Source organism: Grus americana, chromosome 13, assembly GCF_028858705.1.
Source record: "Grus americana isolate bGruAme1 chromosome 13, bGruAme1.mat, whole genome shotgun sequence".
Classification (NCBI taxonomy): domain Eukaryota; kingdom Metazoa; phylum Chordata; class Aves; order Gruiformes; family Gruidae; genus Grus; species Grus americana.
The window spans coordinates 616945-644096 of record NC_072864.1 but is presented as its reverse complement, the minus strand read 5'-3'; the positions used below and the strand labels follow the sequence as shown (position 1 = coordinate 644096).

At 54.3% G+C, this 27152-nt stretch overlaps 1 protein-coding gene across 9 annotated transcripts in view; it reads left to right on the top strand.

The window, feature by feature from the left end:
* Positions 1 to 27152, top strand: part of ZFHX3 (zinc finger homeobox 3) — a 269447-nt gene that overhangs the window by 92110 nt on the left and 150185 nt on the right. For 4 of the 9 annotated variants that reach the window (XM_054841176.1, XM_054841175.1, XM_054841174.1 and 1 more), the window contains one exon: positions 4624 to 4991. The exons of 1 other annotated variant lie outside the window; for it this stretch is intronic. The gene's annotated coding sequence lies outside the window, so the exon portion shown is untranslated. Of the gene's footprint in view, positions 1 to 3796; positions 4992 to 5152; positions 5599 to 7030; positions 7250 to 27152 lie in introns of those variants that run through there. 4 more of the 9 variants (XM_054841178.1, XM_054841185.1, XM_054841180.1 and 1 more) reach the window with 4 other exon arrangements.

Genomic DNA, 27152 nt, shown 5'->3' with positions numbered 1-27152 from the left:
AAGCCCTGCTGCATTTCTGCATCCCAACAATGAACGCGCTGCTGTTGGAATATCCCTTTCCATGCCTCTTGCTGGGCGTCTTTAAATGGTATCAGATCGCTTTTGCAGCTTAGACAGCCCTTCGCAATCAGCCGCTGCTGATCATCTGCCCTTTCCCCCCTTCCAAACACCTAAATAAATGCATCTGCTCCAGCCTAATTCATGTCAGCCTTCCCCCTTCTTGGATGCAACTTCATGCAAGCAAACTTTCTAAATGAAAAGATAGCTTACCTGGACAACGTTTTGAGTATAAAGTAATAAAAACTGATAAAGCCAGACATCCCAACATTAGTACAGGGATTTGATTGCAAATTTCCATTGCAAAGGAGTAGAGGGAACTGGAAATCTGACAAATGCCTTCAAATTGACCTGTGTTTTCACAATGCACGCTGTGTTTAAAATGAATGGCAGACTTTATCATTTGGAGCTCCTTCAAGGACTCCGGCCTTCTACGCTTTGTTCTAACTCTTCAGACATATTTCCAAGAAGCACAAAGCTACGTAAGAGCGTGATATTATGGAGATTGTGTTCTAGGCGAGGATTATTATTTTTTTTCCCCTCACAATAATTTTTAAAGCCTGAATTTAAAAAAGATAGCCTGGAACTTTTTCTTACTGTATCTGTACATTAGTCCCTCATGTGCAGTCGGCCTCTTCCACGTCAAAGCTTTAGCCCAGGTCCCCCCCAGCGCCAGGCGGAGGGAGGCAGCATGCAGCCAGCCTGGTGCCCCAGCAACACGATCTGCTTGGGGCTCCCTAAAAATTCACCGTAGTCGACTGCTTTCACCGCAGCCATAGCAGATCTGGCCCAGTCCTGCCTCAGGACAGAGCTGTGCGGCAGCCACGTCGTATTTCTAGGGGAGGACTTGGTCTCCTCGCGGTGCCCAGGGAACCGAAGCCACGTACCCCTATTTCACACGTCAAAGATAACAACCATCTTCTCTGAAAGTTACATCCAGAAAGCCATATGCGCCGCCTCAGAAAAACATTTTGCTTCAAAGTTGTTCCTCTTAATCTGTACACATTTTTACAAATAACAACTTTCTTTTAAAGCACTAGTATTAGTTCCATCTGTTCAAAATAACATATAAATGAAACTGTATGATTCTATGCGCAAATATATCAGATATGCTGCGAGACAAAAAAATAGGGTTAATCTAATAATTCAACTGCGTCTTTAACAAGTTTCCTATGGGAAAAATCAGTCTTATTTTCCCTGCAGATCTGATACTGAGAGCTTCTTTCTACTAAGCACATTAAAAGCTATTTGAACCAAAAATCCCATCTATGCGTGTGTAGAGATACATATATAGAAACAAGAGGCATCCGTAGTATTACAGATGAGGGTGTATGGAGATTTCTAATTAAAGCAAGGGTAGTCCCTTCTTATATTTTAGCAACTGGATTGTCTTTTTGCCTAGAACAAAGAAATCTTAAGGGAAGTAAATTTGCTGGAGGAGAAGCGCATGCACATATGTGTAATCATACCTAACGATTACTGTACAAATTATTCCTTAATTCCTTAGGTTTATTGTGGTATTTGCACAGGGGTTTATCTGGCTGGTCCTGCAGTCATCACTTGTTCGTTCTCTTCTTTTCACACGCGCACACACACCCCTCACCACCTCTGTTTGCACCCTGGTAGAAATGGGAGCTCTTCGTTCCCCAGCCTCTGGACAGCTGCGTTCAGGACGAGGGGCAAACCTCTGCCATCCGCCCGGTCTGGCTGTTTCCCTCCCCAGCCTCATCCCCTGCCCTTGCCAGGAGGGCAGGGAAGATGTCCTAGGACTTGACCCCAGAGCAGAGCCTGCTCCGGCTGGACCCAGCTCCCAGGAGGGTGGGGGGGGGCCCGCAGGGCACGCTCCCCTCTCCCCGCTTAACCCCTCCGCTCCTGCCCGCGGTCTCAGCGCCTCTGACCCAGGCGCCCGCTGCCCTCCTCCCTTTCGGGGCACTCGGGATCACCCCGGGAGCATGAAAGGACAAGAATGCAGAAGCAGCGAGAGGCTGTCGCAGGAGGGCACGGCGCAGCACGGCCAGAGGAACAGCAGAATCGCCGAACAGGGGGATGTTTGGTTTGTGTTAACTACCCAGACAGATGCACTTCGGCATGTTTGCATTTATGGAATCCATATGTTGTCATGGGAAATTAGAGGACAGCAACACAAAACTAGAATTCGCGACGCAAACGCAAAGAAAATGTACACGGCTACCAGACCCTGCCTTTGCACATGTTCCTGCGAAGGTGCCTATTTCTGGAGCATCGACCGTTATTAGAGTTGCTTGCCGCCTTCTCCACATGTTTACTTTTTCTTTGCTCTGCAAAAAGTGTGTACACAGGCAGCACCCATTCTCAGACCAGTCCACCAGATCTACAGCCTCTGGTGAAAATATGCACTTCTAAGTTATACCAAACACTAAAAGGCAAGGATTACTTTATTCTCACCTCAACTTCATCATCAAAACACGTTTGTTTCATATTCAGCAAGAACAACAGCTACAAATGACATGCACCTTTACAGATAGCACACCAAGCAGCCCTGAAAAATCCTACTTGCCCCAGGGCTTGCTGGTTTTAGTTTTTTTTTTCTTTTTTTTGGGGATGGGTTTTTGTTGTTTTTTTTTTTTTTTGAAGTGCAAGTAATGTTAACAATTATTCTTCCATAAAGCTAATAAGGCTAGACAAACATTTTGAGCAGGGACTGACAAATTTTTAAGGGCAGCTTTTAAAGTCAAACTGGTAACGTACTGAAGTCTATCCATTTAGCAAACCATAAGAACTCATACACAGCATGCGCATTATAACAGGACACATCAGTGCTGCATTTACAGTATTCAAATAACTATGGTACGCATTAAACCTCAGTTCTTAAAACCTGTGAATATCTTCCAAATGCAAGACACTTCCAGTAATGTATCAACTAGTAAAGCCCTTCTTCAAATTTCTTATCATCTGTCCTCCTGTTTCATCCCCCCCATCCCACTAAAGGGACTTGTCAAAATTTCAAATGACTACCCCCACGTTAAGAAATATGGAAAGCTTGATACATTTCATTAAAAATACTTACTAACAAACATGCAGTTTATTACCTTTCAGTATAAAATACATCTACAATAAGGTTCTCCCAAATGGAAAAACTGACCGCAACTGCATTCCTTGTTCAATGCTATGAAACAAACTGGGAAGTTAATTATTTGGGTTACTATTAAAAATAAAAATTTAAAAAAAAAAAAGCAAAAAAAAAGCAATTTGAAAAGCTTCTTCAGATTGTCAAGAGAAATTATTTAATTCAGCTGCATTTCTGCCAGTAATAAAATAGTCTCTTACAGAAAGATGAAGAAAACATATTCCTGAAGCCTGGATAGAGGCTCTTTACTGGTTCATCTCCTCCTAAAATTCAAATCCCACGTTCCCAGCGATCATCTACATTTTTTTGCCAGGGCTGGAATGGGGAGGGAAAAGCTGCTGGAAATAAAAATTTTAAATAATAATCGCAGATGAACGCAAACAGAAAGTGAAAAATGTTACCGTAAGGCTAGAGAAATATTTATTTAATCAAACCAGAGGTTCTGTTGGGACTGGAGGAATGTTGCATCCTTTCCTAAAAAAAGAAAAAAAAAAGGGGGAAAAAAGAGGAGGGGGTGGGGGGAGAAAAGAGAAAGCAAGAAAGAAAAAAGGCAGAGGCACAGCCGCCTCCTGGAGTTCCCCATTGTCCGGGGCTATAGAGAGCCCCAGAATGGCATTAAACTCACAAAAGGCATATTGTGCAGGGGACAAAAAAAGCCCCTTCTTCTACAATAACTTTTAGCTTCTTATTTTTAGAAAATGACAAAGCTGTTGCCAGCGATGGCTGGTGAAACCTGTAGCCCGGCTCCCAGCGAGGCTGGACGCGGCCGTATTGATCCGCTGTCCCGCTCGGAAAGGCGGCCGCAAAGTTTGAATGGGAGCGCGGGCCGGGCCGCGGGGATGCTGCGGGGATGCTGCGGGGCCGCTCCGCCGCCCTCCGCGCCCGCGGCCCGACCCGCGCTGGGGCCGCCGCCGGGGCGGCGCGGCACAAAGTTGCGCTCGCTGCCGGCCGCAACTTTCCCGGCTCCTCCCGGGGAAACTTCGGCGGCGGCGGGGGTCGTCCTCGCCCTGCCCTGCGCGGGGCGGCGCGGCCCCGCCCGGGGCGCGGGGGCAGGTGGCCCCGCGGAGCAGCCCCGCCGCCGCGGAGCCGAGCGGAGCCGAGCGGAACGGAGCCGCCCGCCGGCCGGCGCGCCCCCTCCCCGGCGCGGCGCTGCGCGGCAGGGCGCGGAACGGCGCGGAACGGCGCGGAGCGGCGCCCCCCCCGCCGCGGGCTGGGGGCCGGCCGCTTGCCCCAAGTTTCGGTGCGGCGCCGCCGCCGCGCTCCCCCCGCCCGCTCCTGCTCGCTCGCTCCCTCCCCCGCCGCCGGGGCTGAATCTTATTGATCCAGAAGGTGGCTAATTAGCCCTTCCCGTCGTGCCTGGGTAATGAGGCACATGCGCACTGCACTAATCAGCCATTTTTTGCAGGAAACTAATTAGCAGAATAAAGATCCAAAGAGTTTTTTTTCTTCCCAATCATCAGATCTGAGTCCGGGCGCTTCCTGCTCCGGCGACCGCCAGCCCCGCCGCCCGCTCCGCTCCGCGCCGCGCCGCTCCGCCCCGACCCGACCGCCGCCGCCGCCGCTGCTGCTGCCGCCGCCCGCGGCCCCCTCTCTCCGGGGGGCTGCAAACTCCCCGACAACGATGCTGCTGCTGGGCAGCGGCGGCGGCGGCGGCGGCTCCCGCTCGGCTCCGGCTGCTGCCCCCGGCTCCCGCTGCTGCTGCCCCGGGCCCCTCCGCGGAGCGCGCTCCTGCCGCCGCAGCCGCCGCAGCCTGCATGGGATCTGTAGCCCCCGCGCCGCCGCCCGGGATTAAAAGCGCCGCCGCCGCCGCCGCCGGAGCAGCGACCGCGTAAGTGGCAACTTTTCTGCCCTGTCCCCCGCTCGGGCTCCTCCTGCTCGGGGCGCCCGGGCTGCTTTGCATGGGGCTGGTCCGGCCCCCCCTCCCGCCCGCTCCCACCCACCGCCCCGGATCCCCCAGCAAACTTTGTGCCGCTCGCCGTCCCGGAGCCCCGCCGCCGCCGCCGGGGACGCGCAGGTGCCGGCGCCGCGGGGGCCGCTGCGCGCCCGCGGAGCCCCCGCCCCGCCCGCCGGCCATGGCCGCGGGGCGCGGAGCGGGCGCGGAGCGGCGGCGGCGCTGCCCGGCTTTGTGCGCGGCGGGGCCGGCGGCGGGGCGCGGGCATCGATCGGCGGGGCGGCGGGGGGCCCCCGGCGGGACGGCGTGCTCCGCGCCGAGCGGCGGTCGCGCGTGGGGCTCCGCGGAGCCGGCGCCTCCCGGGACCGCGCTCGGCGAGAGGCTGCTCGGGCGGGCCCCGTGGGTGCCCCGCGGCCGCTCCGCGCCGGTGACGCGCTGGAAAACAAAGGGGCGCAGAAGTGCCCCAAACTGCCCCGGCGGCCCGGCCCGCCGCCCGCCCGGGCCCCGCGCCGGGAGGTGCCCCGCAGCGGCCTTGCGAGCGAGAGTAATTATGATTTTTGTTTTCCGCGGGCAGGCTCGGTTTTGGGAAGAATGCGGCTAGGGGGATGGGAGAGGTGAAGGCAGCAAACGCCACTGTAGGCCGATCCCCCCCTTCTCAGTTTCAGTTTTTAATTACTTAATGCTGAATCGCACGGCGCTTATCTAAATATTTGCAAATGCTCTTTCCTATTGATTCCTCTGAATAAACTGTGCTCCTCGCCCTCGGAGGGAAGGCGATTCGTGCTCTCCTGAAACTCACCCTCCAGAGGAGAGTGTGTGTTTGCGTGGGGGACACATACGCCTGTATGTCTCTGTATGTACGCGTATGTATGTGGCACGCACACGCGAGTTTCTTACTGTGAATTATTTATAATTTGGGTTGCAGGGTGTTGTGTGGTTTTGTTGGGTTTTTTGTTTATTTTTTTTTTTAATTGTTAAACTCCCTCCCCCCACTCTTTTAAAAAAAAAAATTTTTTTTTTTTTTAAATTCCGAGAAAGGTCTGTTTCTCTTTCAAGCTGTGCTTGAAGCTACTCTCGGGTATGTCCTGTACTTTGTGCGGATATGTAATATATACGCGTACCTTCCTCGGCCGACTGTCTGTCTTTCTCCTCTTCTCGCTCCTGTTTAATATGGAGCAATTTTGTGGAGGCTCGGTGACTCCCTCCTTAGGGTCACATTGAGTTCGAATCCGACTGAAGGTGCAGGAATCCTGCAACGGGGGAAATAAGAGAATAGAGAGAATGGGGTCAAGTTAGCTGCTTAGAGGCCAAAACTCCCACAGCTGCCTTTAAATATATATATATAAAAAATATTTGGCTTTCCTCGCCATATTATAAATTGCAGCCTCCCCTTTCAGGTATTTTCTTTACAGCTTAAAGCCCTCTCTTCCTTTTGCCTTCCCCCCCCCACCCCCCTGTTAGGGGAGAAGGGGGGGGGGAGGAGGGAAAATAAAAGGAAAAGAAATGGGGGGGGGGGAGAGGGGAAAAAATAAAACCCATTGAGTTTAGGCAAATAAGGTTTGGTCTCCGTATCCTATTACAAAGCACTTTGAATATGCAAGACATCACACAAGACCAGTTATTCCAGTTACGACAAACTTAAAAAGAGAAAAAAAAGAGAGGCATGTTTAGATTGTAATTTGTTAGAGCAAGAATCGTATTTAAAACTCTGTCTTTTAAATTTTTTTCCAGCCTTGCATTGTATCCAGCTTTTTTCTGATGTCTAGGGTTTTTTTCATTATTATTATTATTAAAATCTTTCCGTTGAGTTTAGGAAGACTGCTGCGAGCAACACATTTTCTGTATTTTTGTTCCTGTATCTTGGAGGAGAGTTGGCAGGGATTCTGTGGTTTGCAGTTACACAATATGTTATCATGTTTTTAATCACTAAATCATTGCAGTGGTTATAGATTTACAGTCTTAGGGTATTACTGAGAGGAGCAACGCAGACCGTATGTACGGGAACATACGAGAGCATGCAGTTAACATGCTCGTGAACTTTGCTTTTAAATCATTTCCCGGCCGAGCTCTGGCGGAGAGGAGAGCGAGCGTTTTGGCATCACCCCTCCACGCACTTGAGGAAAGTTTGTGCAACCCTCCCGGCAGGGCAGGAGCTCCGATGGGTGTTGTGCGCGACCTGTCCCGCGGCGCTGGCGGTAAGCGGCGGGTCAGGGGGTGCGAGGGACGGCCGGTGGGCCGGGACCGCCACCTGCGCTGGGCCGGGGCCGGGAGGAGCGGGCCGCCCCGCCAGCCGCGCTCTGCTCCCGTTTCCCCCTTTATTATGTAACAGAGCCCTCGGCAGCATTAAAAATTCAGCATTACAAGCTGATTGTAATGCTCCCTCATTAGGGAGCACTGTCTGGTCCGGCATTAAGCGCAAGACAGAGCGTGGCTTTTTGGCTGCAGCACCGGCAGAGGCTGGGGGGTGGCCAGGAGGGGGGCAGCCACGCAGCAGGGCGTCCCGGGCCCCCGACCCCCTGCATCCCCGCGGGCGGCAGCAGGGCCGCGCGCGCCGGGCTCCCCACCGCCGTACGGTACCGGCCCCGCGGCCAGGCCCGGGGCTCGCCAGGGCTCCTGCTCTGCCTCCCGGCCGAGGGCCTTCCTCCTGCGCCGGCCTCGGTGCAGTGTGGGGACCCGGCTTCCTGAGCTGCCCTCCCGCCTGGGTCCCGCTCCGCAGGCCACCTTCGGCCAGAAACAAAAGCAAACAAAAGGCATATTAGAGGGGAGAGAAACTCTGTGTCTGGATGCGGAGGTTGCTTTGCTGTATTTGTATTTTTTTTTCCACCCCTTTTTTTTTTTTAAATGCGGTCATTTTGGGAGGAGTGGGCAGCAGGAAGTTCGCTCCAGCCCCTCTCCTGCGCGGCAGCGGTGCCACTGGCAGCAGCGCTGGCCCTCGGCTGCGGGAGCCCCATACCCTCACTCCCGCCCTGCCGCTGCCTTTTGTTCCCGCAGGACCGAGCCAAGGTGCCGCTCGGGCGGGCGGAGGCGGTGCGGGCGGCCCCTCGTGCTTGGCACCTTCGCCTGGCCTTGTCGTGGCTGCTGTCAAACCGGGGCCTGGCGGTGGCCGCTTTGACAAAAGCAGAGGCGCGTGCCCCTCTTTCATCTCTCTGTTCTGACCCCCCGCCCCCGGTTCCCATCGGTGTCGTGCCGGAGGCTGGGAGCAGCGCGGAGGAGCAGATTTGCTTTGGGCCTGGCCAGCGGTTGCACAGCTTCAGCGGGGATTGCTAAATCCCAAACTGATGGACATACGGCTGGCTGCATTAGCCTCCCCGTTAACACTTCCTTCCGCTTTCCAAAATAATAATAGTAGTAATAATAATAATAAAAAAAAAATGTCGTATGAAGAAGCTGAAAAAAGACTAGCGGGTTTTTACATCGACTTTATTCACACACTGTGTTCTGCTGAGGGTCGACTCCCTCGCGTGAGCGTTTCCCCTGCCGGTGTCAGACTCGCTTGTCTGCAGTGGGAGAGTTTTCAGCAACCATCTTCTCGGAGGTGCTGGTGGTGGTGTGTGCACCGGCCCTGCCGCGGCGCCGGAGCCGGAGGTGTGTTTGTGCTGGAGAGATTGGTGTGATTCAGGGCTGGGAAGAGGCTGAGTGTTTCATGGCTCCCCGCTTCCCTTCACCAGAGCGTGGCCGAGGTTTGGCCTTTGTGTGGCTTCGGGGGCCGCATGCCGGTGGGCGCGTCTGGCCGGCGGGAGAGGTGGGCCACGAACAAAGCCAGGTCCCACCTGCTCCTCCCGGCCCGGCCATGTGCGGGACCCCCACGCCAGTTGCAGGGCTGCACCCGTCCTACGCTGTCTTGTGACCGACCAACCGCGGGAGCTTCGGCCTGGGAGAGGCCCCTGGAGCGGGGTGCCTGTCGGGCTGACCCCTCTGCGCTACTTCTGGTTTTTTGTGGTGGGGTCCCCGCACACGCCTCAGGGAACCCCTGGGGGAGGCTGGCCCCACCGTCCCTGGGGGGAGCGGGGCTGCCCTTCCCTCCTCCCTCCCTCCCTCACCAGCTGAAATTCGGGCCGGGTGTCCAGCGCGTGGCGGCGCAGCGGTGACGGGGCTGTCGAGGGCTGTTGTGGCAGGAGAGTGGGAATCAAAACATCTGTGCGCAGGCCTGGGCGCCGCAGCCTCTAATGGTTTTGACGGAGCTGTTGTGGTCTGTTGTCTGGAAAATCTGCATTCTGCGCCGTGCCCGAGGGGGGCCGCGGCACCGCAGACCGTGGCGGTACCTAAATATAACCGCCTCGCGCCGTGGGGTGAGGTGAGGGCAGGAGGGAGCAGGGCCGCCCATCCCGCCTCCTGCTTTGTCTCTGATCTGCGATTCATGCATTTTTGTTTGCTCCCGAGGTTGGGTTTGTGTGTAGGCAGGGATTGGAGAAATAGATAAATTCCAGCTAGTTTAAAAAAAAAAAACCAAACCCCAGGGTGGATGAGCCTGGCTTCCCTCGCTGCCGGCAGCCAGGGAGACAGCGGTCCTCGCCGCTGGGTCAGGGATCCCACCGGACCCGGAAGCCCCGGCATGCTCCTGCCCCACGGCCGCCGGTGGGGAGCGGGCCATGCCAACCTGCTCGTGTTGTGCTTCTCCTTCCCCCCATAGATGCTGCGGGTCTCACACGGGTCCCGTCGTACCAGCGAGGAGTGAGCACTTTCCAGCGCTTCCTCGTTGGCTCCGCTGGACAGACGTGTCCATCTGTCGGTGCGGGAGGTGGGTGTTCATCTCCACAGCAACGCCGGCTGGAGAGCGGTGGTATTCTGCGCCAGGTGTGCGCTGTGTGTGTTTCCAGAGGCGGACTGTAAATACAGTTTAAAGTTCATTCCCATCTGAAATTATTTTTGGGAAGGGAAAGGAAGGGAGGGCTGCATAGGCCACAGCTGACGGGCAGCTCCTGTCGCATCCCAGGAGCCGCCGAGGAGAGGCCCAGGGTCCCGGCTGCATGGGGCCAGGCCGGCCGGGTGGAAGGTCGGTGGGGCGGGCTGGGTGCCGAGGAGCCCTGCCGCTGGCAGGCTGCAGCCACCCTGCTTTGCCCTTGACTTTGCTGCTGGGAGAAAGACACTTAGCTGTTGATTGTAATTTCATTATGTCACAAGTGCCAAACATGCCTCTTGCTAATAAAAGGCAAAGCAGAGCAGCAATATTTTTTTCTCCCCCCCAGAAAACAAACATTTCCTAGTGTTTTCAGTTGTGTGGTGCATGTTGCTGGGGAGCAGGAGGGAGCTGGCCCTGTAGTGCCTGGGCTTTCGGGTCTTAAATCTGGTGAGGGCTGGGCCGCACGGGTTCCTTAGCTCTGTGGTGATGCTGGAGCAGACGATGTGCGTGGCAGTTCTGGTAAAAGGTTTTCTCCTGTCCTCCCCCGCCTCGGTATCTGGGAACGTGGAGCCTGCAGGGCCTATAACATGTTAGCCTTTAGTAAATGTTTATTTTGATGGCCCAAGCGTGCCTGCTGGAGAGTGGGTCCCTCCTCAGGGAGGATGGGAGCAGACGTGCTCTGGGAGCTGCTCCTGACCCCTCGGGTCCCCGACAGCGAAGCACCCTGCGTCCCACCTTGTGTTTGCCTGGGACTCGAAGCCACGCTTCCCTGGCTGGTGGTAGCATAGCTCCAAAATGGCTGGTTGGCTTGGTTCGGTAGCAGTTTTAACCCTCCTTTTGCCACGCTGCCACCGACTGCCTTGTGCAAACAGACTGATGCTCACCGCAGAATTCAGAGCACGTACTTAAATGTTGATAGTAACATCGCGATGATGTGCTTGATCCTGCTAGGTTGGGTTGCTGGGTTTTCTGAATGTCTGTGACGTCTGGTGACGGGCTCGGAGGTTTCTGGTCTTTCCTTCTTGTTGAGTGAAGAAGGGGGAGGCGGGTGAGGGGGGTGCAGAGGCAGAGCCAGCTGAGCTGCAGTCAGGTGCATGTTGTTTGGGCTGAGAGCTGCAGTCAGCTGCACATTGTTTGGGATGATGCAGAATCTGGGGATTCTTCACCGAGGTGTTTTTGGTGAGCTACTGTGTAATGGGAAAATGTGTTAGCAGGCCTGGAGATTCATTCAGAAGATTGAGCAGGGGCAGCGCGTGAAGCACAGAGCTACTCGGTGTCTTGGGCACACTTTTGAGAGTTGCGGAATCTGCTAACCAGAGCTGCTCCTGCAGTGCGAAGATGTTCTGGATTCAGGCTGTGTACACCAGCTTGTGTGTTTCATCTATACCTCTTGAGTCGCAGAAGCTGGTGCGCAGACCCTCGGACCCCTCCGGAAGCAGAGCACAAAGGCTGCCCCTGAAGTGCTGAGGTGCAGTAAGTTCCTGCACTACGGCTGCGGAGGTGGTGCCACGAGGCTGTAGTGCTCCGTAGGTTTGCTCTGTTTGATAGCATGAGATGTCAGTGTGCAGCGGCAGGGGCTGGTCTCGGATGAGCCCGAGTGGTGCGCGGTGGCTGCTGGTGCTTCGGTGCCCGCCGAGGAGCGGTACCCCACGGCAGCGTTGCCGGGCTGGTTGTTGCTCCCGGTGCGCGTCCCCTGGCTGGGCTGAGGTTGCTTTGTGCCTGCCGGCGCGCGAGCTAGCAGAACCCTGCCGAGCGGCCGTGGGCTGCCCGGAGGAGCGGAGCGTGGCTGGCCGCCGCGTCCCCGCTGTCCTTGCGCAGTTCCCATCGGCAGCCCCTGACTGTGCCAGACAGAACTGTAGATGTCAGGCTTTGCACAGAAAGGAGAGCGAGGAGGGAGGGCGAGGGAGAGACGAGCGCGCAGCAGCGGGGCTGTGAGTTTCAAATTAACCTTCTGCTTTGTTGGTGTCTAACGTGAGGCGCCCCGGCCCCCAGCATAATGCACGCTGCGGACTGCAGCCCGGCGTGATTTACGTGCGCTTATGCGGAGGAGCGGGGCAGCGGTGGCTGGCTGGGGCTGAGCCGGCACCCCTGGTGCTGGGCCCGCGAGCGGGGCTTCCCTCCCCAGCGGTGCTGGGGACGAGGGACGCAGGTGCCCAGGGTGGCATTGGGCCCGGCCGATGGAGGGGAAGGTGCCAAGTGGGTCCCGCTGGGTCTGGGGGCTCGCCGCCTCCCCCAGGGCATTGCAGTCAGCGCTTTCACCTCCCGCTTTGAGGAACGGGAGCTCCGGCCTTTCCTCTGGGAGATGGGCACGCAGCACCCAGGCATTTGCTCCTCGAAAACTCCTTCAGATGTCAGAGCTGAAAGTTCTCTTTAATTTTCTCCTGTTAATTTTGTCCCTTTTAGTCTTACATACTTCTTTCCCCAATTCCTTTCTTCTTGCTGTTTTTCATCTTCCATAGAGACAGTTAAAAGCAGCTTAACACTGTGAGCTTGTTTGGAAGTCAAAAGATCCGTTTTAGCTCTGACGCTGACTTTGGGCAAGCCACCAAATGTTTGCCTCAGCTGGAGTATGAAGTGGGATAATACGTAGCTCACATGCAGAGACCATAAGTGGGGGTTAATTATGAAAAAGCATAATGTGCCTTAAATTCCCAGAGTATTGTTACATCCTTAAATTTTGTTCTTTGTTACTTTTTCAATTCCTACCCGCGTTCCAGGTAACTCACAAGCTGTTACACTTTGTTCCCACTGCTTTCTGGTGCACGAGTACCTGGGGCTGCAGTGCCCCCGCCATGGTTGCACTGGAGTCCTTAGAGAAGGATGTCCTCTCCTCCTCTATCCACCTCGTAGATGAAAGAATTCATGCTGCAGACCGTCCTTGTTTTCCCAGCGCTTTGCACGTGCCAGGGGATTTTGCTGTGTCCCCTTGGAGAGGAGGGGGGCAGCTGGGGTAATGTGTTTGTAGTAACGTGGCAGGTCTGAACGCAGCCGGACCGAGCGTCGTGCGGTACCCGTGCGTCACACGAGCGACTGCGCTTCTGGATGGCGCAGCAGCGTCCTGCTCCTCTGCCTCCTCGCTGCAGCTACCTCTTGCGTGGGTCACAGGCCTTGTGCTGCGGGGTCCTTGCCAGTCCTGCTTCAGCTGGCCCTTGTTAGGGTGGGGGAGGAGGGGAGAGGTGAACCTCCTTGTCAGAGCCAGGTTTTTCTCTGGGGTAATGTGTGTGATGAGTGCAGCCCTGCTTGTGGGTGGGTTGGGGAGCAGAGGGGTTACCCAGAGCGGCTTGGCACCTCCCGGCAAGTGGGCCGTACTGGAGACCTGTGCTTTGGTCCTGGAGAAACAGGGATGGTTTGTCTTTCCTTTGTAACATCTTTTCATCCTTCCTGGTTTTGCCACTTTCTGGCGCACAGAGCACTGGTGTGGAGGAGGCCTGGTCGTGTCGGCCAGGGTTTGTAGTCTTAGAGAGTCCAGGTTTAAGCAGAGCCACGTACGAAGGTGTAGGCAGGTGTATGTTTTGAACTCCATCCCGTTCCTCAGGCCGAGCTCCTGTAGGCATCACGTTGGTCCTGCAGCATGGGCAGAGGCGGTGTGGAGGAGCGTGCCAGCCGGGGGGTTGTGTCACTGGCAAGGAATAAGGTCGGTGAAGAGAAGTGCGTGCTGCCTCACGACAGCTGATGCTGGAGGAGGACCAGCGGGATGAGTTCTGTGGTGATGCTGCGTGGCTCGCAGAGGGGAGAGGAGGTGGCGCAGCGGGCGTTGCTGCCAGCCTGTGCCCTTTGCCTGCCTCACTGTTGTGCGTGGAGCGGGACATGTGCTGCGTGCTGGCGCGGGATGCCCGTCCTCTGGGAGGGCAGTCAACGCCTCGTGCCCCTTTGCTATTTCAGAAACCAGTTACTCGGCCAATAGCGGCGTCTGTCTGAAGGAGCTGCCACAGATTTTTTCCTTGGTTGCCTTATTTTTAACCAGCCTCTCCGCTGTTTCCTCTTTATTTTGAGCGGCGTGGAAGTCCTGGAGGTTTGCATGAGATCCTGGAAATTCCCCAGGTGGTGGGTCCGATGCCAGAGCAGACCTATGTGAAAAGCTCCCTTCATGGCGGGCTTGCAGTGGTTTCACCTGGAACTGCAGATGTTTGAGCAACTGAGCCAAGCTCTGGAAGCACGCGGGGGATTGCTCACAGCTCGCTGTGGAGGAAGGTTGAGCTCTGCTCTGCGCAGCGCTGGGCTCAGCCGAACAGCAGAGGTGGCACAATGGGCTTCTCTTTGCTTGAAACCTCCCAGCTGTGCCCAGGGCTGTAGACCTGGTTGCCAGTAGCTCCCTGCAAGGTCTTCCTGCTGTCGGCAATGTGATTGGAAGTGTCCAACCAACCACTCCTCCACTGATGCTTCTCTGGGTAGCATCGCTTTGTGTCTCTGAAGGGATAGGTGCTCTTTGGAGTTGAGATTTCCTTCCATTTAGTCCGAGTGGCTGCTGGGCTGTGAAACATTGGTTATGTCAGGCAGGAGCTGGATGTTGAGATTCTGGTTTTTTTTCTCAGCCCCTTCTTGGTTCTGAGTGTGAAGCCCGTGAAATAGCAATGATTAGCAAGATGCTTTTGACGAGATTTGATGAGAAGCACTGGCCCTCCTCCGGAGATCATGGATTACACGATGTCCCTGTCACTGGTCTTCAGTGCAACAGAGCTGTCTGCTGAGCTCTGTCCTCTGCTGAAAGCACGACTGGGCTGCTTCTGGTGTGCTAAGGCAGGGACACTGCGGTGGTACAGTCTGCTGAATTGCTGAGGCCAAAGGAGAAATACCCCAGTTTATTACAGAGAGCAAAGAGCCTGAGTGAACCGGCTCCCTCCTTGCTGCCCACGCTGGCCCCCGCAGGAGAGGCTGGGTGCTCCGCAGAGCTTTGCGGAGGAGTCGGACTTTTGGAGGTTTAGGTGCCACCTAAATAGAAACGTGCTGGTCAGCAGGATGTTTGGGAGCAAAGTTCTCGTCTGCTGCTGAATTTGTGCTGTGCCTTCAGCTGGGGAGCGGGGAGGGAGGCTGCTGGTGTGCTGCTGCCGGGGGCTCAGTGCGTGGGTCGTGGTGGTCGGGTCACCCCCGAAGTTCTCCGGCACTGGGCCCAGGGGAACATGGGTGGAGAGGTGTCAGAGCCTCGGGGTTTTTTTACTACTGATGGTGCCCAGTGGGTCTTCTGCATTTTAAAATTTAAAAAAAAAACAACCCCAAACTTGGGGAAACAAAAGAAGCTACAGCTTTCCATTTAAACATAGCATGCCAAGAGGTAAAAGATGGTAGTTTTGTCATTGTTTTCCCTGTTCAAAATATTGGGGATATTCAAAACCGTTTCTGTGTCTTGTTGGAGGCCTTGCTGGATTATGGAGCAGGAATGGGTGAGGAATGGGTGCTTTCTCAACTTCTCTTTTAATTTACTTTCGTTAAGACTCCTACACTCCGTTACTGCTGTTATCTGGATGTTGAACAGTTCAGTCCCTGCAAACAGTACCCAGTGATGCTCTTAGCTGTGCCCAACCGGACGGCTCTCAGAGGAGGACGGGACCTGGAGTCAACCCTCTGATGGCAAAAGGACTGAGGGAAGGGAAGGGTGCAATTTGGGAAGGGGCAGCCTTTCCCCGCTTCTGCTCCCCAGGCCACCGTCAGAGGACGCGACGGTTAGGGCGTGAGGATCCCAGGGCAGTTTTTAGCTGCAAAGATGCTGTGTGTAACCGCTTTCGGGAATTGCTCCTGCCTTCCTGACAACTAGAAATAAAAGAGGACCGAGAGTCTTATGGTACAGATCGTTTACAAAAGGAGAAGATAATGATAAAGTAAGGCTTCTTTCGGTAGAAACAGCTACTTTGGATACTGCAGCAGAAAGGATCAAGGGTTTGTTCTTTAATGTTTCCATTGGGTGCTGAGTGTAAAAGTTGGGGTTTGTTATTTGGGTTTTATTAAGGTTCCCTCTTCCTTGTATGAGTCTCTTGCACAGCAGAGGAAGAGAAACACTTAACAAAAATAGAGCATGTGTTTTCCTAAAATGAGATTGCTGTGGCATGTTTAGGGCTTGAAACTCTGTGACTTTGAAGTTGACTTCATTTCACGCTGGTGATATCCTTTTAACTGTCTTAAGTAAACAATGCAATTCAGCTCTGAAAAGTGTCTTGTAAAAAGCCGTGCTTGGTTTCTAATTCTGACTGTTTCAAAGATTTTCATAACAAATACCCTCCGCTTACTAGCGACCCTTCCTACTTAGAAAAGTTTGCATTGATTTATTATTATTTTTTCAAAGGATTTACTTACACATTAGAATGCCCTGTGGACATTATTTTCAGTTCAAGATTGGTTTATTTTAGTTTGGCTAATTGAATTGGAAACAGTTACAAGCTGTACCAAAGCTAGTTGATTTCGAACCAAAACAAGAATGTCCACAAGCAGGTTTAGACCGTGGTGAGCAAGTTGTGCCGCATTCACACGCTGTGCGTTGAAATTCTGTTGTTTCCTCATGTGTATGGACTCTTGGCAAGTAAATCTCGGAGAGCGCTCGGTGCTGCCTGGGCTGCTGTGCAGGGTAAGAGGAGGCAGCAGCCAGAAGGGCGTCACAGAGGCCATCCTTTTGCGGGTATTTGAAGCTGGTACAGCCGCTCAGGGCAGTCTCGCCTTGGATGCTTTTTGCTGGCACAGAGCTTTGGTGCAGTGGCATAGGGAAGTAGTTTAGGGAAGGGACCTGGTTTAGAAAAAACTCTGCTACGAGGGGGGGAAAAAAAAGCTTCCTCAAATTTTTTTTTAGTTGTTTTTTTTGCCAGCTTCCCTTTACTTTGAAATAATCGTGTGATACGGTATGTTGCTGCAGAAATTGCTGTGCTGGAGCAGAGAGGGGGAGCGCAGAGGCAGAGCGAGAGCCCTTCCCGAAGGAGAGATGGCAGGACTGCTTGTTTTGCTGCCGTGCTGGCTTAAAGCATGTGTTGAATTAGGGCCTAAGTGTGCATTTGGTGTAGGGCTGCTGGAGAGGAAGGCCCTGCTTTTAGTGATTTTATTTATTTATTTTCATTAGTGCTTTCTCCTTTCGGGAGTACGGTATGGTTAAAGGCCCTGTGTAGCCTTCCAGGACTGGCCGCGCAGCAGCTCTGTCCTCCCTTTGGTCCACGCAGCGCCCTGGGCTCCTCCTGAGCATCCTCCTGCTTTCCCGAGCCCCGGCACGGGGAGCTGCTGCTGCTTCTGCCTGGGGCTGAAGGTGGGAATTGCTGAACTCTGCCCGGGGGCTGCCAGTGCCAGCAGCCGGGACCGTTTGCAGCCCGGGGCCTCGTCCCTGGGCGCTGCTGTGTGCCGTGCCTGCGTGGCTCCGGCTGCTGCCGTAGGTTGTGCCCTGGTGAGTTCTGCCACCCATACCTTCCATGCCTGCCGGACAGGCGCGTGGAGTGACTGTTTAGCTTGGATTCCTTCTGTTTGTATCTTCACCTGCTTTAAATAAATAAATATCTTTGCTTTTACTGGTCCTCTGCAGCAGCACTGGCCAATGTTATTCTGAAGGAAGCATCTCCTGTTCTCCAGGAGGTTCATATATACCCTGGATATCTCCATCTCCTCTCTCCTGTCCTCTCTTTAGTGTTCTTTGCAGTTCTAAACCAAATATTTGCTGCAGGTTTTAAAACTGATTTTGTTTTTATTTAAGCAATTGTATAATAATATTTAGAAGCAGTCGTCTTCATGTCTCTACTGACATAGTAGAGGTCTGGAATATGTTGGTGGTAGTGAAGAGGATGGTGGAGAGCTGCACAGGCCACCAGTGATGGGGAGGGCTGGCTGAGCACGTGCAACATGCTTCTCCCTGGTGGCGGGTTGTACTGGGGTTGGATTTTGCTCCTGGACGTCAGCTGTGGTTGCATAGTATTCTTGTTGTGTTTGTGAGTCAAGCGTGTTTAGACTCTGCGGCCAGGTATGTGCAGTCTGTAATCCAGGTCTGAGCGCCGGGGCGGTGGGGGCTCTGCTTGAGCCACTCGCTCGGCCCCACTACCCACCGCTTGTGCCAGCGGAGCAGTGGTGGTGAGACCGTTGGGACCACTGCCCCCTCTCTGCTATCCGTAGTGAAGTGTGGTTTTTTTATCGGCTCAAAGCTGAACTTGAGCGATAAGGCCGACCCAAGTGTGAAAACTTTGCCAGGTTTGTTGAAGCGTTTCAGATGGGGATGAAGTGATCCAGCTGCGTTGTGTGGGCACGCTTACTTGTGTGCGGTGCCGTGTCACCTCCTCCGGCTGGCACCGGTCTGGGCAGGGTGTTGCACTCCTTTCCCTCCATCAGTTGCTATAGTGATGTAGCTGCATCGTTTAGCTCGTTTCCCATCGCTTCAGCCTTGTCCTCCAACAGTTACGGACATCTTGGTACAGGTCCCCTTCTCCTGGTCATTAAAGAGCCATTCCTGTGTAAAGCCCCCAGATTCTGATTGTTTCTACAGGCTGAAGATTTCTTAGTGGCTTAGCCTGTACAAAGTCATTAGCAAAGAAAAACTTCATACTTGAGAGTGAAAATGTGAGCTTAACAACTGACCTCCAAGTCAGGACAAATAAAAGCGATTACTCCTGCAAACACACACTGGAGAGCTTGAACAAGGAGGATGGTTTCTAAATCAGATGATGCAGACATGAGAATGGGAATTGCTGTTAGAAGCCGTTGTGATTTCTTTGATAATATCTGTTTAGAGACTTTGCACTTAGGGGAAAAAAATCTAGTCTAGAATATTTCAACTTTACTACTCTTTCAAAACAGTTTAGGTACGTATTATCTGTTGTGGTGGGGAAGCTCACCCTTTCTATCTTGCTTGATCGTTCAAACTTGGCTCCTGTTTAGATGTGTCATGCTGCGGCCTCTCTAAGAAACCAGGCATGCTCACTGACTGCAGATAAGGAGGTAATGTATTTCTAAACACTGTTTTGAAAATGCCTGCCTGGGTGTAATTTAATGAATGTTTCCCATTTAGAGAGGGGCTTCATGCATCTCATGGGGGCAGGCGGGCAGCCCCAGGATGGTCGGCAGGCAGGGCTGTGCCGGTTTGCTTTCTGCCGGAGCTGGCGGTCTGTGCTCAGAGTTGCAGTGACGAGAAACTTGCATTTAATAAAAGTCACCGTGGAAGAGTTCTTGGGATCTTGCCAGGGAGAGTTTCCTGTTTAAAATTAGAAAGTGGATTTTTTTTTTTTTTTTTTTTTAAGCCTTGATGTAAACTGGTAATTGCTAGAGTTTTCTTTTAAATCCTGAGATGCCAGTTGGGGGAAGGTGGGTAGGGGGGCAAACAAGCAAAACCCCAAAACACTGAAATTGCAGAATTTGGCTTTTTGTGAGAGGGGAAAATAGTAAATTTTGTGTAATATGGAGTCCTCTTCTCTGTGGTGACGAGTGGCTCGTCAGGCAAATGCAAAGTGCGCGAATGCGGAGAGGTCCGATGTCTCGGTCCTTGCCACGCGTGCTGGGGAGGGTCGGAGCTGGCTGGGCTGCGTGGCTGAGCACACCTACGGCCTCTGCTGATGCTGGAGAAAGCGCCAAATATCTCAGCAGCAAGGAGCAAGCTCAGATGAAATATGGTGTGATAAAGCAGACTGCTCTAGTTGTGTCCTACGGAATGGTGAACTTGTTGAACTGTAGTAACAGCCCTGGATTTTGTTCTGTTCAGGTCATTTTTACCGTTGCTGGCTTTTGGGCATGTTCTTCTGGCGAATCAGGTGTGTGATTTGTTATTTATGATGCGTGCTGCCTTCTGCGTCCTCCCTGGGGGGACAGCTCTGAGGTGAAGGCTCCTGTGGCTGTACAGTGTCTCGAGGAGTCCAGCCTCTGAATCCCCAGGCCCTCTGAAACATTTGCCTCTTTCGCTTGCCTTTGCCTTCCACCAAACGGGGCTGCAGCCGTTGGACCCAGCAGAGGTGAGCCGGGTGCTTCACCCAAGGACCCATGGGGTTTCAGTGGGTGGTGGGTGCCCAGGGACCCGCGACGGCCACTGCAGCGGGTGGGAGAGGCGGGGGGTTGCTGGACAGCTGCTGCGACCCCCTGGTGCTCGGCCGGGCGTTGCTGTGGCTGCTGCGGCGCCCGCTCTGCCCTCGTCCCGGCCGAGGAGGAGCACGGCTGCCGCGATGGGGAGTCACCGCTTTGGGTTTTCTCTTGCCAGCTCTTACTTTGCTCTTGAGCGAGACTGAAGGATTTATCCCGTTCCTTTGTTTTACATGGAAAGAAACCTTATCCCTGTGGCTTCTGTTGCTGCTGGTAGTAGGAGTGTTTGCGGAGATAAGGCCCCTTTCCCGCGGCCTCCCCCAGGAGTGGCTGGCAGCGTGCCTCCGCTCGGTGACCCAGGAGTGGCTGTCCGGGCTGGATCTGTGTATGCTAATGGGCCTGGCTTGTCCTGGCTTGTTTGTAATGATTTGTGGCTGCATTTATATGCAAATACTAACAACTTGCTGCTGAGTTAATTAGCGTTTTTTCTCTTTGCTTCCTGGAGCTTTAGCAAAAGGTCTTTATTCTCCCCATTTGGGTTGTCTGACCTGCCCCACCCACTCCCCCATGCCAGCGTCCCGCTGCCTGTGCCGAGGGTGCCAGGTCCCCGCAGCCTGCGGGAAGGATGGTCACTGGGCGCTCTGTGGAGCCAGGCTGTGCTCGGCTCCGGGTTTCTTTCGGGGAGTTCAGATCCAGTTGTGTGAACTGGCCGGAGACCGTCGTGAACGTCGAGGGAAAGCCGGCTGTTCTGTGTGTTCTGTGGAGGGAGTCAAGGCGCTGCCATAGCTGGATGCTTTGGGCATCCGGATGAGCATTTTCCTGCCTGGCTCTGGAGGTTGCTGCTTTGCGGAGGAGGAGAACCAAACCAACTTTTTATGTCCTGGAAATGCAGAGTGTTTGCTTTCTAATGTCAAGATTGAGTGCGTTAGATGCAATCAGATGAATGAGTCTCACCAGACGAGAGCCTCCAAGGGTCTGTCTGGTGACCTGGACATGACGAGGATGGAGTGGGAATTGCTGGCCTTTGACATCAGCTGGGAGTTTGATTTTTTGCTTTTGTGGAGGGGAAGGCAGGCATTTCCTCCCCTCCCGGGAACGGCGTCTTCGTGTCCTTGGTTGGGCTAGAGGATTTTACTCGTCGTGATCTCTCATTGCATCTTATTTTTGTGGTCCCTGTAGGTGTCTGCTTTTGCCAGAGCTGCACAGCTCACAGGTTGGAGAAGTTACTTGCCTTGCTTTGGGGCAGAGGTGGAAGGTGGGGGCTGCAGCACGAGACCGGGCAGGAGCAGCTCCGGGTGCCGCGGCAGTGCCAGGGCTGTGGTTCCCGGTCGGCTTTAGGAGCACGGGCAGTTCTTGTGCAAGCATCTCGCACTATCACCGCGCTATGTGCTTGTCCCACCCTTCCTCCTGTCTGCCCTCAAGCTAAGGCTTTTTCACAGTTACTGAGTCAGAGCTTTTTTTTTTTTTATTTTAAGGCTTTGTTTTTACCCTGGAAGGTAGGGCTGTGGCTTCTCGGCTGCAGAGCCTGCTGCAGCCTCTGATCCCTGCTGGGGCTCCCACTGCTTGCCCTGCGTGGAGGAAGGGAGCTGCACCGCGCAGCCCTCCCTCGGGGCCCAGGTGGTCTCCACGTGCTCCGGGATCTGGTGTACAAGTCCTTGGGGGGTGGCTTGAGGTGGGAACCGACTGTCCTGGGTAGAGCAATGCTCGTCTGAAGTGCCAACAAGTGTTCGGGGCAGGGGGGCTCTTCTCAGGAGAGGAGGCGATTCTCTCTCCTCTTGTGCCAGGTACTTCAAAAGTTTGTATTTTTGGCTCTTACCTTTTTTTACTTCAGTGTCTTTTACATGCACACTATTCAGCTTGTGAGTTCTTTGGACAATAAAATGCCTTAAATGGAATACGAGATGCTGAAGTACTGCCTAGCTCATGGAAGGAGACAGCTTGGTCTGAGGCCGGGGACTGGCAAGTACCAGGTGGAAACTGGTAACCTTTTGCCCCTAGATTGACTCTCATCACCCCACTCCAGTTTGCTCATATTTAGAGCCTTGGTGCCCTACTGCATGATGGTGGAGGAATGAATTTGAGGTGGAATGGAGTAACTTCTGCAGCGTTGCATCCAGCTGGAAGGGGGGATGTACCCAAGTTAGTACGGAGCTCCACATCCTGTTATGAATGGTGCTAGAAGTGGTAGCTATCTGGTCAGGAGGCTTTCACCAGCTTCTGGAGCCCTGATTGATGCATATTTTCACTATCACCTGATGGCTAATGAAATGGAGGGGGGTTGGAGTATTTTATTACGGTTTCCTGCTCCAGTGCTCCTCTGAGTTGAAGAAACTCTTCTCGTACTCAGAGGTGTTTGTCAGTGGTTGGATTTCAGACCTGGGAGATGTTTTTCCCCTGTTCTTACTTTTACATTTCACATCCTGTAAGACAAAGGGACGTGGAATTGCAGACCTGTCCTGCTGCCACGCTGAATAACGGTTTTGATTAATCCAAGGGGAGAAAAGTCAGTTTCTCATAGCAACCCCGATGATTAAAGCTCCGGGAGAGGCAATTATTCCTGGTGTATGAAACTCTCCTACCACACTTGTCACGGGTGGTTTTCTAAAGCTCATCCACTGTGGCAAGTTGCTGCTGCTGTTTGTAGCAGCGCTCAGGGGGTTTGACAGGCAGATGCCTTCCCCTGCCCCCCGCCCTGCCTTTCTGCTTCTAGACTTTTCTGCGCAGAAGACGATCCTCCCATGGGAGGATTAGCACGAGGATGTGAATAGTGCAAGTGCTGCACCCCAGGATGGGGCATGCGGGGAGCCAGCAGCCTCCCCTGTCCCGCGGGCAAACCCTGCCCGAAGCAGGCAGCTGCCAGGAGGTGGGCTGGGGCAGCGCCCGCCTGGCCCCCGCTCTCCCACCGCCCCGGCCGCACACCTCTGTCCTTCCCCTGTGCCGGCTTTGGTGCTCGAGGGACGCTGCGTGGAGGTGTTTAGGATCTGGAATAGTAAAAGTGGAAACTTTTTACTGGAAGCCTCTAACCCTCAGGGTTTTGGTGAGAAGCTGGCTCAGTGTGGTCACAACGTGGCACCGTGTGGCACAGCCCATCCATGCCGGTGGTGGTTTGTGAGCTGGGATGTGCCGAGTGCCAGGTGGGGGTTCCTGGCCTGGGCTGGGTGTCCCGTGGCCTCAGGGGGGTTCCACAGCAGTGGAGAAGGCATCCTTTAATCCGGGTCATAGACAAGTTTTCCCTAAAAGTTCAGAGAGATTTTGTCCCTCTAAGTATACATAACGCACGCTGAAGGTGCTTATTCCAGAGTGTACTGGTGCTCTCCCACCGTTCCTCTCCCTGCCCACCTTCTCAGGGCTCCCCGTCTTTGATCTCTCCTTTCTGGTTGACTTGCTCAAGACTTCCTCAAAGCACTTGGTTTGGACGCAGGCTCTGGCAACCGATGGAAGCCGTGCTGGGGGGATTCCTGTCAGGATTGCGCGTGGGGCCGGGTCCTTGCCGTGGGTTCTGGGGGACGCTGGGGTTTCCCCAGAGAGATGCACGAGCACTGCCCGAGCGCTGCTCAGAAGGGTGAAGTTTTGGAGACAGGGTGGGGGTGGAGGCTTCTGTGCCGGTAAGAGACGGGCTGAGCGCTGTCAGCACCAGCTCCCATGCAAGAGGTGTTACACGGGGAGTTTGGCCCGAGCAGCGCTTGCGCCCAGGCAGTGCGGTGGATAAGTGACGTGCCTGATGTCTCCCTGGGGAACAGAGTTTAGATTCTGTCACTGTAACCAGATTGGTCTTTTGGTTTTCCTTTCCAAAATACTTTCCAGTTGGAGGAAAGACCTAAATACCTGTTTACCTTAATGAGCAGCTGAACATCCCGAACTTCTCCCCAGAGGAGCAGGTAGTGCGCTTCCCTGAGCAGCAGCTTTGAGCATCAGCAGTCCAGGGGATGGCATCTTTATAAGCGTGTGCTGGAAGCGTTGAGTTCGTGCTCTGGGTTGCAGTGGTCTTGTTTAACTCAGCTGTGAGAGCCCACTGTAAAGCCTGCAGTGAAAAATCCAGTTTTCCTTCCAGGGTAGGACTCCTGTGAGGTTTTTTTTTAACTCTGACATCTGCTCAGGACCTCCCAGCTAGGTTAGAGTTGGGACAGGCAGGCTGAGTCACTGGTGCTCTCGAAACGCGAGTTCCCTCTTGGCATCATCTCCCCCAGCAAAGCCGGGGGGGGGGTCTGCACAGTTGGGCAGTGTTGGCAGCTTTTCAGGGCTTTGCTGCACCTTGCAGGCTGGGGTGCTGGGGCCAGGGACGCCGGGGTCCACGGCCGCTGCGGGGGCCCGCGTGCAGAGCAGAGCGGACTCGGTGCCTGGTCCCTGCTGGGGCCGGGCCGGGCTCCAGCTGCCCGACCCTGGGTGAAAAGTTCAGATCTGCATTTAAAAAGAGGAGAGCCATTAAGCAGTTGGGATGTCTCCAATCTAGCTGAAACTTTTTTATTTACAGCTGAGTTGGTCTCTTGCAAAGAGGGAGCCAAACCCGGGTGTGCTGCCTCGGCCGGGGTGGGAGGGCTGGGGTGCGAGGCTGGGCTGGGGCAGAGGGCCCGGAGCTGTGTCTCCCCGGCAGTGCGCGGAGCTCTGCGGAGGCCCTCGGGAGCACCCAGCAGCTCTCCTTTGGTTACAGGAGTGTTGGGTGCAGATGGTTCAAATGCTCTGCCTGCGGCATCAGGCTGGCTCTGTTACAGACTGGAGCGTGGCCTGAGTGGAGGTGAGGAGCCCCAGGGCGTCAGGCGGTTCCCGCTCCATCCTGATGTGAAGGAGGAGGTGTGTGACCTGCTGGGAGCAAGGGCTGCTGCTTGGTGGGACCCTGCGGTGTCCCCCCCTCGCTGCGGGGAGGTGGTTTTGTGACCTCTGGTTGGGGTGAGGCCGGGAGAGCAAGGGCTCGGTGGGGGTCTCCACGTGCTTGCTTCGTCTGCGTTAGTGCTTCAGCGAGGAGGGGCGGATGTATTCCCACCCGCTGCTGGTAGAGTCTCCCAACATTTAATTTGGGTTCCTTTTTGAAGGCGGCACAAGTGCAATCTCGTGTTCGAGCTGCTGCGGGGTCATTGCTATCCAGTGCTTTTCAGAGGGGTGTCTCATGGTGGTGTGACCGTAGTGGGGGCAGCTGGGCTGTGGCTGAACTTGGGAACTCCCGGAGCTGCCCCCGGCCTGGCCGGGGTGGCCATCGCACCCGCCGTACGCCTCTGCCAGGGTACCCCACGGAGGGGCAGACCCTCGGGCACAGCGGAATAAGGATCGAGCAGATGGGGTTTGGGGGGGACACGCAGCAGGGGGTGAGGTCAGGGTGTTGTGCCCCCCAGAACAGGTCCATCCCGCTGTCAGATGGCAGCAGGTTTGCTGCACTCTTGCTACGGCCATCCAGCTGTAACGGGGAAGGGAAACGGTCGGTGTGCTTTGAACTCTTCATTCAAAGGTGGGAAATAAGGTTTGGGAGCCAAACCTCCCACTTTCTCATTTTCTGTGTGAGTAAGAGCAGAAACGCTGATTTTTCTGAAATCCTCCCGAGCAGATTCTCAGCGCTGCGGTGAGCTTTTAAGTTCATGAAGCTAAGATTTTACAGGAAACCGAGGTCAGCCTGGGTACGGTCCAGGCAGAAGGGTCTGAATTCAGGATCATATGGTGTGAAATACGGGTTTTTCTTGTTCTGTTTGGGCTGGTGGGACCATGTCTGCCCTAGTGACTCTCTCAGTGCAAAGGTCTGAGGTGAGAAGCAACTTGAAAGGGCTGTGTGGCATGTGAGGAAGCAAGTTAGCTCTTAATCATATCATATATTAGCCTCCTTTGCAGTAGATACATCTGCTGTAAAATGCTTAGTGCTGAGAGCCTGATTGGGCAGCCCATGCTAAGTGTTCAAACTCCTGCTGCCTTTTTTCTTCAAACAATATCTTCTGGCTTCCAGATTTCTGATAAATTGATAAGAGGAATTGCGTGAGTCAATAGAGTTGTAGACACTTTGCCAATATAACCCTAGCGCTATTGATCTGCCAGTAAATTAAAGTCTTACTTAGAGGCTGCCGATATTTCTAATCTCCTGCCTCACCAATTACAACCTCCCAGCTACCTGGGAAAGACAGCGGACGGGAGACGAGGCTTCAGAGGCTTTTCCCAGCGAGCCGGGCCGCGGCGTGGCAGCCAGAGCCCGCGCGGGGCAGAGGGGCTCGCTGTGGGAACGGCTTTTGGGGCAGCAGTGAGGTGGTTACGTGTTCCGGAATGCTGCAGAAGGGTTTCCCCAAGTCAGGGTTTATCCTGCTGTGGTTCCCAGGGCAGCCTTGGCTGCTGGAGGACCAAGATGGTTTAGAGCGAGCCCGCGTCCCCGAGCTGTGGCCAGCGGTAGCTGGGATGCTCTGGCCCCAGCCCTCGGGCTGCCTTTCATGGCACAGGGCGGCCGATGCCATCCCGTCCCGATGCCATTGGGGTCATGGCCCTGCGGAAGGGGACCCGCAGGTCCCTGCAGCAGGGGCAGGCAGGTCCCAAGGGATGCTTGCTGGAAGAGGAGGGATGTGGGGCACCCCACTGTCCTGCAGCTTCGCCCTGCCGCCTTCCCTGGGCTATGCCCGTTTGAGGCTGGGAACGAGAGCAGGGCTTTTGAGAGGGACAATGGATCAGAGAGCTCTGGTCCCACATCCCGGTGAGGTTTCAGCAGATCCTCGCCCGATAAGCCCCTTTCAAGTCTCATTTACGTTTGAAAGTCCGTAGTTAGCTTTGGGAAGAAATCTCCAGATAAATGCTGTGTTCTTTCTAATACCCCAGAGCGAAAATCAATGGGAGGGATAATTCCTTCCCTTGTCCTACACAGACTTTCATGTGTTTCTACCTCCAGCAGCACCTTTTAAATAGAGAGAGGAAAAAGCCCTCCCCTTCCTACTCTGCCTCTTGGGGCAGAGCTGGGGCTCCTGCCAAATCACCCCGACATGCAGAGCGGTTTGTCAGCCCCTTTAATTCAATTCAGGCTTTTATTCAGGTGGGGGAGCTGGGTTTGCAGGGCTCGAAGCAGGGATATTTCCAGGAATTCACCTATAGAGTGGTCCAGTAGCTGGAGCAGAGGACCCTGATCTTGTGAAGCTGGTAGCAGAGCAATGCTGTGGTGAAGGGATTTAAAAAAAGAATTTCCTCCTTTGGTAAAATCCAGTGGAGCAAAGGTACTTGCTGTTGTAAAACTGCTAGGCAGGTGAAGATGTGCCCGTAGTATTATTTTTTTATCCTAAGCTTGTGCAGGATGCTCTGGGCAGTGACGTCTCTTCTGCTGAGCATCCTGCAGTGTCTGCTTCGGGGCAGATCCA